Source organism: Anguilla rostrata, chromosome 3 (assembly GCF_018555375.3).
Source record: "Anguilla rostrata isolate EN2019 chromosome 3, ASM1855537v3, whole genome shotgun sequence".
Classification (NCBI taxonomy): Eukaryota; Metazoa; Chordata; class Actinopteri; order Anguilliformes; family Anguillidae; genus Anguilla; species Anguilla rostrata.
The window spans coordinates 66,339,450-66,353,104 of record NC_057935.1 but is presented as its reverse complement, the minus strand read 5'-3'; the positions used below and the strand labels follow the sequence as shown (position 1 = coordinate 66,353,104).

The 13,655-nt window shown below is 45.2% G+C and overlaps 1 protein-coding gene across 3 annotated transcripts in view; it reads right to left on the bottom strand.

Annotated features, from left to right (window-relative positions):
* il1rapl2 (interleukin 1 receptor accessory protein-like 2) overlaps positions 1 to 13,655 on the bottom strand; it is a 324,225-nt gene that overhangs the window by 270,402 nt on the left and 40,168 nt on the right. The window lies entirely within an intron of this gene.

Below are 13,655 nucleotides of genomic sequence, written 5' to 3'. Positions count from 1 at the left end.
GTGCACCAGACCAGACCAGACCAGACCTATCCATGCGCTAGAACAATGCTTTGCCATGATGAGCTAGCAAGCAGCACCCCAGGTGCACTTTTAAGGCGATTAACACACCACTGTACTGAATGTTTGCGTCAATTCACATACAAGTCACCCCCTATCAAATCCTCTGAAAGCCGGTGGCGAGAAGAGTCCAGTTGAATTCCTAAGAATCCCAATCTTTTAGACCGATTACGCTAAGAAAGGATGGCTGGAATTTTTCATTTTCGCCGAGCCCATCCGTGATATGCCAGGCTTGTCCGAGTCCAGCCCGCAGAAAGTTTCGGAGACTGCCAGGCTGGTCTTCTGCCAGAACCCTGGGTGTCGGGGATAATGAGACGTGCCCCATGGTCCGGTAATGAATCAAGAGCAGGCCGGTGCTTTGTGTGGCCAGCGGCCCCGCTGGGCACTTCGTAATTGGCCGCGGTGTCGGCCAGTGAGGGAGGGCTCCGGTGCTGCCGCGGCCTTCCTTCCATCGCTCGTGAGCGATGCCTCCAGGAGGCTGGAGCACCAGCGGTCTGTCTGCGCGTGAAGCCGCTCCTCCGTCAGGAAGCTGGAGGTGTCAGTGGCCAACAATAGAGGATTGTGGTTGTACGTTGTACTGGGCAGCTCCCAGGTGTGAATGAGTATGAGCGTTAAGCAGGGCGTTGCTGCAAAAGAGCATCTGTGTGCTCAGCGAACCTACCCTGGGTAAATAAAGGTTAAATAAAAAATAAAATAAAAAAAATCACAATGCCACTCCTCTCTGACACTGTACCCAATGCCACATCATCGCTCGACCGCAACCCCGCTGGTCGACTGGGTGCCCGCAGTCTTACGGCGCTCGTTCTGCCAGCTGTGCCCCCCCTTCAGTGCCCATCACCCTGAGGACCGCGGAGTGAAAAGCAGTGCCAGTCGGCTGCCCGCACGCTAACAAACCGACAGAGGAAGTTGGAGTGACAAGGTGGCCGAAGAAGAACATTGCACAACTGAACCTGGGATTGCGGTAATGTGGCTGAGATAGTCTTGTCTGACTGAGGCTTCACCAATTGATGTGTGATTTCAATGAAAGGTGATGTTGTGGGTTAAAATGATATACCCAATGAAATACCCACGGGTAAACAGGACCTGAGACAGCAGTATCCCACAGGGCAGGATTAAACACACCAAGAATGAATGAAGCACACCAAATGGTAGCTTTTTCATTTCTGCAGCGTACAGACCACTATATCTGCTCATGAGCAGACTAGCTAAAACATACACTGCAAGGCAGCTTTTCAGACCTTTAAAATATTCCGTTGTACACAAAGAAAATTCTGGCATGCCTACTAAAGATTCTCAATCTTTCTATAGACAACAACCTTGTATCAGTATATTAATGCATATCTATGCTCTTTAACATGACACAGAGAAGTAGCAAATTGTGCATTTACTCAACTTCGTAATGTTCAGATAATACAAAAAAAAAACCTGCATATTGTAAACAGGAAGAAAGCATCACTATGTACTTTACAAAGATTGCAAAATGTGCACATTTATAAAACATAAGGCTTGTGCACAATATTGCATTGATTAAATTTGACAGAAAACTTAATGGACCCAATTCAAAACATGCCTTCCCTGTCTAAGTGCATTGTTCCCACTTATCCCTACGCATGTGACAAACTGCATATGTATCAAGTGTAAAGGTGTTGCTTTTAATTTGATCAATTGCATCACTTTCTTACATCCCATGTATCTTTTGTGGGCCTGTACTGCACGCAGAATACAAGAATACAATCCTTGTAATACAATTCTCAGTAAAAGCTGGTCTTGAGTGTATTATTATTCAATAATACACTGCGTGTTTTATTTGCATTTATATTATTTACTATGAAGCCTGTAGTGTCAACATTCAGCATTGCATCATTACTGTTCAGATGAAATATCCATACATATACATATCCATTTATAATAATTAACGGAATTAGACTATTGCAGAATTCCCCATAATTGTGCACACTGATTAATGACACCCCACCATGTAAAAATTTAGCTAACTGGTCGCCATATTACGATGAAGAAGGCAAGGTGTCAGATGTATATATTGTTTGGCCTTGTCTGTGAATTCTGCTGAGCTCAGCACCTTTTTCTCCACAAAAAATATGGTCTTCACATATGATCATAAATACAGTGTATGTAGTGTCTGTGTGATGTTGTATCACTTCTGGATTTTTTTATTATTATTTTGCTTCATTTTACAGTGTGTTTACTATTATATTTAAACAATAGATCACTTCTAGGTGGTCATGCTTGGCAAAAATTAAATATTCATTCTCTCTTAATTATTGAAGGTTGAGCTGATTCTGCCCTGCTCAGATGTATACACACAGTATCCATTATTCCTCTTTAAAAAATCTGCCTACTACATACATTTTTTTCTACGAAAAGCCATTAATTTTTTCATGTATGTCCTTAGGCCTTCCCTCATAAATACCTGTTAAATAAGAATAGCGAAAAACTTCCCTGAATGCTGTATTAACACTTTAGATTTTCTAAAGAAGCTTGGTTTTAATAGCCTGTAGTATTTGAATAGCTGTTAACATGTTTATGTTTGCTCATTTATATGCTAATGTCCCCGAAAGTCCACAAGCACTCTCGCACGCGCATAAAACAATTAAATATATAAAACTTATATTAAACATATTAAATCACCAAAAATATACAGATTGTGTTAACAAGCCAGGCATCTTTAGGACCTGATAGCCCCTGCTATTAAAATTCATCAACAAAGCCCTTGAGGTGGTAGGTTTGCATTCATTGTGAGCTCTACAGGGATACACTTAAGAACAGTGTTTCTCCTAATCCTCCGTTACTCCAATACAAACCCAGATGCAGCAATGAGATCCGCAATACACACAGCGCAAAATTGAAGATATCATAAATTGCCCCGGACCAAGTCAGCTGCTTAGCATATAAATGATGTAGAAAATAATATGTTCTCCTGCAAATTCATAAGGGTCAACAGCACATTCAAGTGTCCATAGAATCATCACCCATGTCATCGAACGGAAATCCCACATCCCAAATATTCTTTGAAAGTTTGATGTTGAATCGCGAGGGAGAACGGAAATGGTGAAAACTCAAAAAAAAAGGGGGGTTAGGCATAATTTAAAAAAATTCAGACTGACAAATGAAAATGACATTTAGTTGAGGGATCACTTCACAGCAGTACAGCCGAGGATTCATTAAAAAGGGAGGGAGGAGGAAGGGGTTTCAAACATACTGAGTAAACTGTGAACCCTCATTGTTCATTACTTTTCTAAAGGCAAGAGTAGTGGGGCTGACATAAGGAACTGGCTTTCTTCACACACATAAAAAAATATATATGGGGAGGGAATCTGGTCGTGATTATTCACAAGCAGAGATGAAATGCTTTAAACCACAAGTTTTATGAGAGATTTTAAACTTTTCGTTTAAATCAGCAGTTTCTGCCAGCCCGCTCAACTCTCTCGAAGCAAGATGAAAACTGACACATACCTTTAAATATTTATGACTACACGTGTAAGAGAAAGTAAATTCACCATAAATCAAAGACTGACTGGCACAGGGGGAAAACTAATGAGTTTAAAGCATTTTAACACCAGTATCCTGAATGGAAAATAAGCAATCTAACAGAAAAATGACATTTCAAATTCAAGTCAACACTGGTATTTTGCAGACACCGTTTCCATATTAAAAATGGAGATTACTCAGCAGAGGCACATTTCACGGTGGTAACATTACAGCTCCCCTGAATTTGAATAGGAACAACTGGGCGCAGTATATAATCACAAAACCAATGAAATCAATACTTCTTAAACCAAGGGAGGATAAAGGGAGCTGGGCAGGCACCTTTACCCCTCTAAACCACCGGCAGCAGCACTCTGTGTCCTCAGTGTCCTAGGCGCACCCAGGTTTTGATTGGTAGACCCAAAATCAGTGGTTCCTCCTGATCTGCGGTCACAACAGAACACCCCCCCCCCCCACCCCCACACCCCATTCGTGATCCTGCAGTCTCCCCCCGGTCCACCCGCAAATTTGTCCAGTACACCCATGATCAGAACCCTCGCACCAATACTGCTCCAGACCTATACCTCCCTCTTTAGATGGCTGGAGTAGAGTGCAGATAACGTGGAGCCCGTCTATGTGCGGTTCCTCTCGCAGGTTCCTCTCGCAGTCCAACCCCCGGGCCTGGGTTAGTCACGTAATGAGATTAAGGGCTGGGGATGTCGGAGCGGAGAGGAGCTTCCAGTTGATTTATTCACTCGGCACATGCCTCCGCTCCCTCCGCGCGGCGGCTGTATTGACTGCGGCAGTAAAGATGGCCCGGCTGGTATCGACTGAGAAGAATTGTCCCGGCTCCCAGGGAGCTACTGCAGAAGCCACATTCTCAGAGCCCCCCCCCCGCCAGCCACCCCCCACCCCCCGCCAAACTGCTGACAGCCACACGGTCCCCCGGATTCCTTCACAAACGTCAAAGGATTGGCTGTCCCCTTAAAGGATGAGGTCACAAATACGTGATTAGAATGTGATTAACTGAACATTCTAATGCAGATGTGACAATCACTGCTGGTAATTAAAAGCGGTGGAGTTCTAGAACACTGGCTAAACTGAATTGTGAAAAAAAGAACATTCCAAAAAAAAAAAGACCTACTCTTCAAAGGGTTAAGCACAAGCAATCCCCTGTTCGGTGATGATTATTTTTGGTGTGGGCCGCTGTCTTATATATGTGGTGAACCCTGGTGAGGGGTCAGGGTGGGGGGGTACTTAACACATGTACTCCGAATGTGCGGCACTCCCCCTTTGTGATCGATGAAGCGCTCTGCGTCCCACGCCCAAAGGAGGTGTGCGATTCTTCACTCAGAAACACCGCCACAGTAAAAAGGAGAGGAGACGATATGCGGGACTGGTACCTGTCACAACATTAATCACCAAAGAAAAACATGCCCGTACAACTACACTAAACAATGACAAAAATAATAAGCGCAGTTTCACATAAAAATGATATGCCGCTGAGGTGCAATAATACCTCCGTAATGTACACTTTAAACACTGAAGGACAGGCAGGTCGCAGAAAGCAGAATGTTCTCATAGTTAACAGCGTTGCGCTAAGGAAGCAAATCCAACCTCGGGCACCGTGACCGCGACCCGCCGCCGCTACCTCAATCAATGGCATCTCCTGGCCCGCCGTACAGTAACTCAGTTTTCCTTATCGCCGGATGGAAATCTTTCAACGTCCCTAGCCATGACTTCAGTTCCCCGGCTCCATTCAAAGCCCACTAACGCTGCCTTAAACCCATTACAGGCAATGAACATGCAGACTGGGCCCTTCTGATAGGATTAAGGTTTGGGGGGGGGGGGGCAGTGTCCTTGACTCCCTTCAGAACTGCTCCACTGCCACAAAGGAATGGCGAACGATTGCGATCTCATCCAGGCTAATTTGGTGCGGGTGCCTTTCCACAAACCTTTAATCAACTTTATGGATGAGCTAACTCCCAGACATTTAGAGGTCTGTGTTATGATACAGGATAATGGATCCGTTGTAAAATGTCATACACTTAAAGTGGATCAGATCAATTATTCTGAATTGGCTGTCTGCTGAATGTGGACTTTCTAAACAGGTGTATACAATCTTTTGATGAAAAAGATTTGAGCAAAAAAGAAAAAAGTTACCTGACCTTTCAAGCAAATCAATAAATTATAGCAATCAACAAAAAAAGAGAAATGTAATTCATAGCAAATGATCTAAGTATTCATTTATTTATTTCGCAAAAACCTTACCCTACATTTGGTTAAACCTTCAGCAACAATCACACTGAAATAAACAGAAAGTTCACTCAGATGAGTTAAGACCTGTGCTCAAGATCAACAACTACAAGAAAAAAAAAACATGGTGCCCACTGTCTGGTGTCTACTCAACCCGGTATTGATCCACGGTCATTAAGCTTGTCATCAACATGGAAAGCAATGGTGTCTCGTCTGGCTTAAAGCCTCTGTCAACACCCAATAGGGCTGTAGACACTTGCGTCGGTGAGAGAAGCGAGCCCTTGTTTTTCATTTTCCTGCTTCACTGAACTGGAATCAGGAGTGGAAAGCAGACCACGGCCGCCCCATAAACATGCAGGTGACGAGCGGTCGAGTCACAGAAATACACTACAGGTTATACTCAGTCCAGCCGAATTCAAAGCACCACAGGCTGGATGTGGTCTGAGGGTGAGAAAATGCAGTCGCGATGAAGATGATCAACACGACCTGAGAAAGGTTCTAATTAGTAGCACGTACTAACTTAGCAGCACGTACTGCATATGCAGTGACTCACTTTTAGTATGATTCCCCCTTTTGCTCCTGCCAAGCAAGAGCGAGGGGGAATTCAGAGCATCGATTCGCAGCAATGAGCAAGAGCGTAAACAGCCATGGGAGGAAGCCAAGGGCCCCCCCGTTGCCACGGGGAGCAGATTACAAATAGGCCAGAGCTGAAGGGGGTTCTCTAAATGAGCATTCAGCCCAGGCCCCCGCAATCCGAAGCGACGCCGCCGCACGTGCTCCGTGCCGTTTTGCCCTCCTCCGTAGGGGCCCCAGCCAATCGCTCACCGCCCTCCACGGAGGCCCTCAGCCAATCGCGTGCGAGGAGAGCGGAGCGCCGGGCTGGGACGCTGCATAAAACGCAATTAAGTCTAACGAGCTCGGGCGAGGCGGCTGTTTAGCCCTTGGGAGTCACCATAAGGCACTGCCGAACCAGATCAATTCCATGATAAGTGAGCGGTGGGATGGAGAGAGAGAGAGAGAGAGAGGGGGGAAGAGGGAAAGAGAGAGAGAGAAAGAGAGAGAGATACTGAGACAGAGAGAGAAAAAGAGAGATTTAGTGAAAGAGAAAGAGAAAAAAAGAGAGCGAGAGAGACCCTCAGCAATATTACATATTACACAGAAAATAGCGTCTCGAGCTGAAACCAATTCTCAGTGCTGAGTTAAATTCATCATCACCAGACCCAGGGTGCATGAGATATTCATCTATTTTAATTTGATTGATACCACCGCTTTTATATAAGGTGATAAACCCACGCGTGTGAACTATATTTATAAAATAATAAAATTCATAACTTCGATTGAACTCTTGCAGTACATTAGTTAAAAACAAAAAAATTGTGCAAAAATGGAGCCGCATTTTTCTTAACGCAATTCAGCCTCAGCCTTCCAATACCGCACTGACCAAAACCAATAGAGAAGCGAGCCGTTCCTCAGCTCCCCAAACCTGGATAATGATGTTGACTGTGATCCTCCAAATACAAGGCAATACGACGTATTTGTCTCTGTCATAACGTATAAGTGTGTTAGGGTCCACCAGGCCCTGATCCAGGGTTTGCTCTGAGACAGCACAGTCCTTTATTAACTGGTGCGCACAGGGTTCGACTGACTCCGACTGCACTGCCTGCAGAATTAGACTCGGGCGTGCACGAACCCCGCCGAGACCTCCGCACCGGAGACTCCCAGCATTCCCTGAGCACAAGCTGGCCTTCAGCCGGAGGTATTGACCGAGCTCCCAGGTCTGTGCGGAGGTGAGCTTCACTAAGTGCTCATTAAACAGGGGAAAACCGTCGAGCTGTTGGGCAGAATAATTAACACGCCGCCGCAGCCTTGTCCGCAGCTCTCCTACTGACCTCGCTTCTTTCTCTCTCTCGTCCTTTTTCCGTTCGTAAAATTTTTGCCGTTTTTCGCTAATTGGAATGCGAGTGTTTAAAGACGCACATTAGGCAGAGAGGTGCCGCTCTTTCGCACACCGCGCTCTCTCCCTTTGGTGTTGACAGGGGCTCCGGGCCAAACCTAACACGGTGGAGCTCCACCTTTTCTGGGTTTAACGACATCGGATCAATCCTGAGTACAGACGGGATTAGCTGTGAGCAGGCTAAGCTTTTTTTTTTTGTTCTGCTCTTCTGAAATTCTCTCAGCACAAAGGTCACGTTCAAGCCGAGCGAGGAGAGAACAATGCCGACGCCCAACGGCACGGCCAATCTGAGGCTGGAGACGACGGCCTGACTCGCGCGCTCATTAAACCTTTATCAAAATATTCATTTTTATGGCGGCAGAAAACTGGGTTTTGAAACAATAAAAAGCAGACAGCTCTCTACGGTGCCTGGGGTGGGACCCATGGTGCGCACTGCAGTAAGAGTCGCACTCCGAAATAAAGTTCATCGTCATCGTCCCCCTCCCAAGCGAAGCTCCTCCATCCGTCCCCTCCAGTTTTCACCCTCTCTCACCTGGAACAGCCTGCAGGTTGCGCAGGGACCATCCCTGCCCTGTGCTGTTTGAGTCAGGGGTCACGCAAATCCATCTGGTGGGAACAGGCGTAAGGAACGAGTCCAGACGTCGTGCCGGGGATTACGAGCGAGGTCACAGGTTGGTCACTGCTGATGTTTTTGCTTTATGTTTACGGGCACGCACACCTGCCTGTCCACATTTCAATGTTACCCTTTAACGTGTGAGGTCACAAACGTGATTAGAATGTTGTTAACTGAACATTCTAATGCTGATGAAACAATCGCTGCTAGTAACCGAAGGCAATGGAGTTCTAGAACACTGACTTTTCAAAAAACATTCCAACAAGACCAGGTTAAAACCTAGTATATGGCTGGACCTAACACACTGACCAGTGGTGTAACTTCATAACTCGGCCGACCAATGGTGTAACTTCATCACTCAGTCAGTCAGTCACTCACTCACAGACATTCGCGTTTGTAGGGCTGGCCCCGCAGTTGCGGTCGAGGCAAAAAATCTACTCTTCAAAGGGATAACTGTGGAACAGGAATATAGTGTGGCACAGGGAGCATGTCACCGTTCCTGTGTTCGCCAGAGTAAACTCGCGTGCCGGGGGTTGTGTGTGCTGATTTATCGATGTGGTTCCCTTCCTCTCTTGTACACACACGGGGCCGGATCCAGGCCATGTCACTGAGCCACAGAAGGCTCCGGCGGTGCTGTTCGGCCTCAGGGCCCGGGGGCCAGTGAATCACTGCTGTCGCATCGCCGAAGCCTGGCTTTAAAAACCCACGGGTCTGTTCAGAGGCACATTACCGCCTCGCCCCTGTTCGCGTGCCGGGCCGTCTGCTGGGAGGGGGCTTTCAACCAGTGACAATTATTCATATTTAGTAAGCCAAGGGGGAGTGGTGGCGTCGCTCAGCGAAAAGCCACAAACATTTTAAATTTAAGAAAATCGATAAACCGACTGTCATGAAATTCATATGGCTCCACCTTTTCCACACATGCATTAAACATTCTGAAAATCAATGCTGCATAATGAAATAAACTTATAAACACTTACTTACTGTAAATGGCCATGAATGGTCAAATTGACCATCATTTATCTTGCCAGTATGCCTGATCATTTTGATCGCTGCACGTAACGTTGCTGTGAAATGAATCCAACAGTACCCAGTTGCAGCCCCACAGAACAAGCCCCTGACTGGGTGAAGCCTGCAATAGTAGTCCGAGGTTTTCGGGCCTACCTTGTAGTCATGTAGCAGTCTGAGTCAGGAATAGGGTTGGGCACCGAAACCCAGTAGTACTATGGCACCAGTTCCAATATGACCGGTATCAACTGGACTGAATCGCAATGCAGTTTTCGGTGCGTCATTTCGGTGCCATCTTCACTAATGTTACACTTCTTTTCCTCTTGTCAGTCGGAGACAGCAGGTACCGTAACTTGGCAGATGGCATACCTGCCATCCCAATAACCGATCACATGTGTCCCTTCCCTTTCCTTTCCAAACTGGTTTTGTAAATATGGGAGCTTGAAAACTTTTTAATTAAATTAAATAAATGAAATAGTAATTTAAAAAAATATATTTTGTGTTTACTCAGTTTCCCTCTGTAAAATATTACATTTTGTCAGAATATCTGAAACCATTCAGTGTGACAAATATGCAATAATACGGGAAATGAGGAAGGGAGCAAATATGTTTTCACAGCACTGTACACATATTTGGTCCGTTTTGCTTTCAGTATGGGAGGCGCACAGGAAAGATGATCATCTATTTATGATGTATTCAGCTCCATTCGTGAGCAAGCACCTTCAGTCTAAACAAATGATACCGCACGCAGCATCAATAACGTTGGGGAGGGGTGGGGGGGACAGGGCCTGCGAATGCAACAAACAACCAATATCGCAACATCACACGCCTTCAGTGTCACCGGGCATTATCGGAACGGCAAGATCAGCGCCGGCGCATGACATCTCGGCAGCCCTTAGCATCGTAGCGCGGCTGGTGCTACATCAAACGTAATATACGAGCGTTTCTTCCAGGGGCAGCGGTACCGATGCCAGAAAGAGGAACAGGGCTAAGAGCAGTTGGACGCTCTTAAAAGTTTTATCAAGACTGTTTCTTCTGGTATTGTTTTACTTATTTATTTTTTGGTCTTTTTTTTTTCCCTCCTTCAGTGTGTCTGTGGGGGGGGGGGGGTGGGGAATGTATACAAGAAGTGCACCGTGAAGATTAACTAGCGAAAGGAAGCCAGGCCGCACTACTGGGATGCTTTTAGACCAGCTTCGGGTTACAGTTAAACAAAGGACGGGGAGGAAAATGAGGGCGATTATTCTGAACGGGTGGCAAACGCTCTGCTCAGGTCTCCTGCAGCCCCAGAGCTCTCTCGTCGATCGGTTTATCGTACCCAGGTGCTCAGCCAAAAGATTTAGGGGGATCATTCCTGCCTGAAGCCATTAGCTTTTTTAATGAGTCTACAATCTCTACAATCTACGTTCTTAAAGGTTCTTAAGGTGTCTTAGTTTGTTCTTTCGCTCTGTTTGCACTCTATAAAGGTACAGCGGTATTTTATTAATGCGGGTGCTTCACTGCTTTTAAATCTTCGTTAATCCATGAAGTTTTAACTGACATAAAGCAAATGAGAAAACTGACACAACTGGTTCAAAAATAAGAAATTTTGTGCATTTCAAATACACACATAAATATGTGTTTATCAGTATTTAGATATGCTAACACATATCTATATTTTTTAATCTACACATTACTCCACACACACAAATTAATGAATTGATATGCATTGTACAAACGATTTTATTAATCTTAGGAGGGTGGGGGGGGGGGGGTGTATTACTATACCACAGAATGGCACTGAACAGCACTGGTCTCACAGTGGGACTAGAAGGCTCTGAATGCCAATAACGTGTGTTTTCAAACATACTCCAGCCCTTCACAAATGGCTCCACTTCCACCGGTCATTCCAACTGCCATCTGTTAGCGTTCAAAAAAAAAAACTTAATAATTAATCGAAACAAAAACTCTGGAACCACACTTTTTTTTTTCAAAATTGGCAAGTAATTCTCATTCCATTTGGCTTAAGACAATGCCACATCTTAGAAATTAATTAAACTGAATATAGAGCGATTATTTTAGAAAAAAAAAGGCATATGAAATATTTGAATGGCTGTAATGAAAAGTGAATTTCCTTCTCCATCTAATTTAGTCAGTAGATTAAAAAGTCCCTTTTGTCCTCGGTATTAACGCAGCTGCGCTCCTCCATATTGTGCAGGGCTTCAGATATTACTAAATGGCGTTCATGAACAGCCTCCATCATTAGTATCATTAGCCAAGCAGGTGATCACACACCGCAAAGAGTGCACTCAAATAATAATCATAATGTAATCATTTCACATAGCTGTTTGAGGTTGATACGTGATCGCTGTGTATTACTTTGACAAAACAGTGCTTTTACTGACCGATCCATTCAGGCCCTCTTCGCAAGTAGCCATACACCGAAGCAGCGTACCCAACTATGTCACAGGCACCAAATTTGCAAGAGGAAACATATTTCAGAGAAATCTTTATCTGCATAATGAGCTACATGGCGCTTGCATGGACCTTAGGTTGGGGCACATTCCCCCATATCAGACCCAACTTGTCACTGTATTACTTTGGGTGCTTCTGGTCTGAAAGGCATCTCATTCATCAGAGTGGCCCATTGCACCACGTCAAAGAATCCAGTGCAATCAAGTCTGAATGTTTCGTACGGTAGGCACAAGGCAGTAACACGGTACGCTAGAACCAAAATAAGAGCCACGTTGTATCAGTCGATCTTCTGTCAGTCCCGACATGTGTAACAGTGCCTGAACAATAAACACCCCCCGATGGGAAGTGTTTACATGTTATCTACATGAACTGCAATTACACAAAAAAAAAAAAACACCAGGGACATTCGGCTGCTTCATCTACCAAAAGGGTTTAATTCTGTTTGTTCGCCTTTGTTTTCATAGCGACCTCAATTCCTTCCTGGGTGAGAGGTGAGGAAGGGTCAGAGGTCAACGCAACGGCCTCCAGCATCGCAGGTAGAGCGCACGCCCCGTTTTATTTCCCCGACAAGTTTCGCTTTTTTTTTTTCTTTTTGATCCAGCGGAACAGAGCCGAGCAGATTAAGTGTGTACACAGATAAAGGAAATGACAGTTCCTGAGACGTGTCGGAGCGCGTCACACTCATTTCAACAAATCAATATCATTACGATCCGCCGCCGTCCGCCAAACCCAGGCCCGTTTGAAAGACAGCTCCCCGAACACGAGACAGCATGTTAGCATGGGCCCCTCAGGTTCTCTCTCTCTCTCTCTCTCTCTTCCTGGGTAATACTTAACCAGCACACGGGCACTTCGGCGCCTGTTCACAAGCCTTAGGAGCTCAATTATGCCATCCCCCCCAGCACACAGCGAGCATCGTAGAGCGGGGGGAGGGGCCTAATCGACACGTCTCCTCATGGCTTTTTTACGAGCCCGACGAGGCCGGGACCGTGCCGGCGGAATGGGACCGGGAGTCGCAACGCGGGACGGTTCGCCCCCGTCTCCTAATTATCCCGCGCGCACAGGAGGCGCTCGGTTTTAGATCAAGAGGGTGATTTTCTCTCAAATAAAACGCGGAGAATTGAATCCATTCGTCTCGCGGCGGACCTGAGCCAAATAAGACTGGTTGCCGTGGGACACCGCCGGGAAAGCCACCAAACGAAAGTTTTTCCTCTCCGAGTTTCGGGAGGCCACCGGAAACGCGACCGTCATTCACAAGCCGATGCTATAAAAATGATTGAAGCGACCTTTGTCCTTTAATAATGCGTATTAACAATTAACACGGGGAATTTTTTTGTCTAATTATCACATTTGCCCAATGTGTGAATACTATCTGTAGGAAAATGGATTTCACTTTGACATTGTAATTATAGAACATTAGTGGAGAGTGATTGCTGGAACTTAGTAGTAGTGCATTGAAAAATCATAATTAATGGTTGCTTCTACTGGGATAATTGAATGGTGACATTAAGTACGTGTACCAACAAACAAGCGTGATAGAGTGGGTATGCTGTATGTGGGAAAAGTTTGTTTTATATACACGGTTCACGGTTAAACTTTGCATGTTTGTGATTACATAGATTCTTATACAGATAAAAATGCAAAATGATAAAGATATAGCCTAACTTAGCATTTTCAGTGTAGATTGCAGATCAAAATATGTTTTTCCTTTGCCTTATGCTTTTTTTCTACATGGATTTTAAGTCAAACCTTCCTTGACATGTAAACACCCTCCCCACAATTCCAATTCCATACCTGTGATTAGTAAGAAAGAAACTTGCCCAAGTTAGAAAC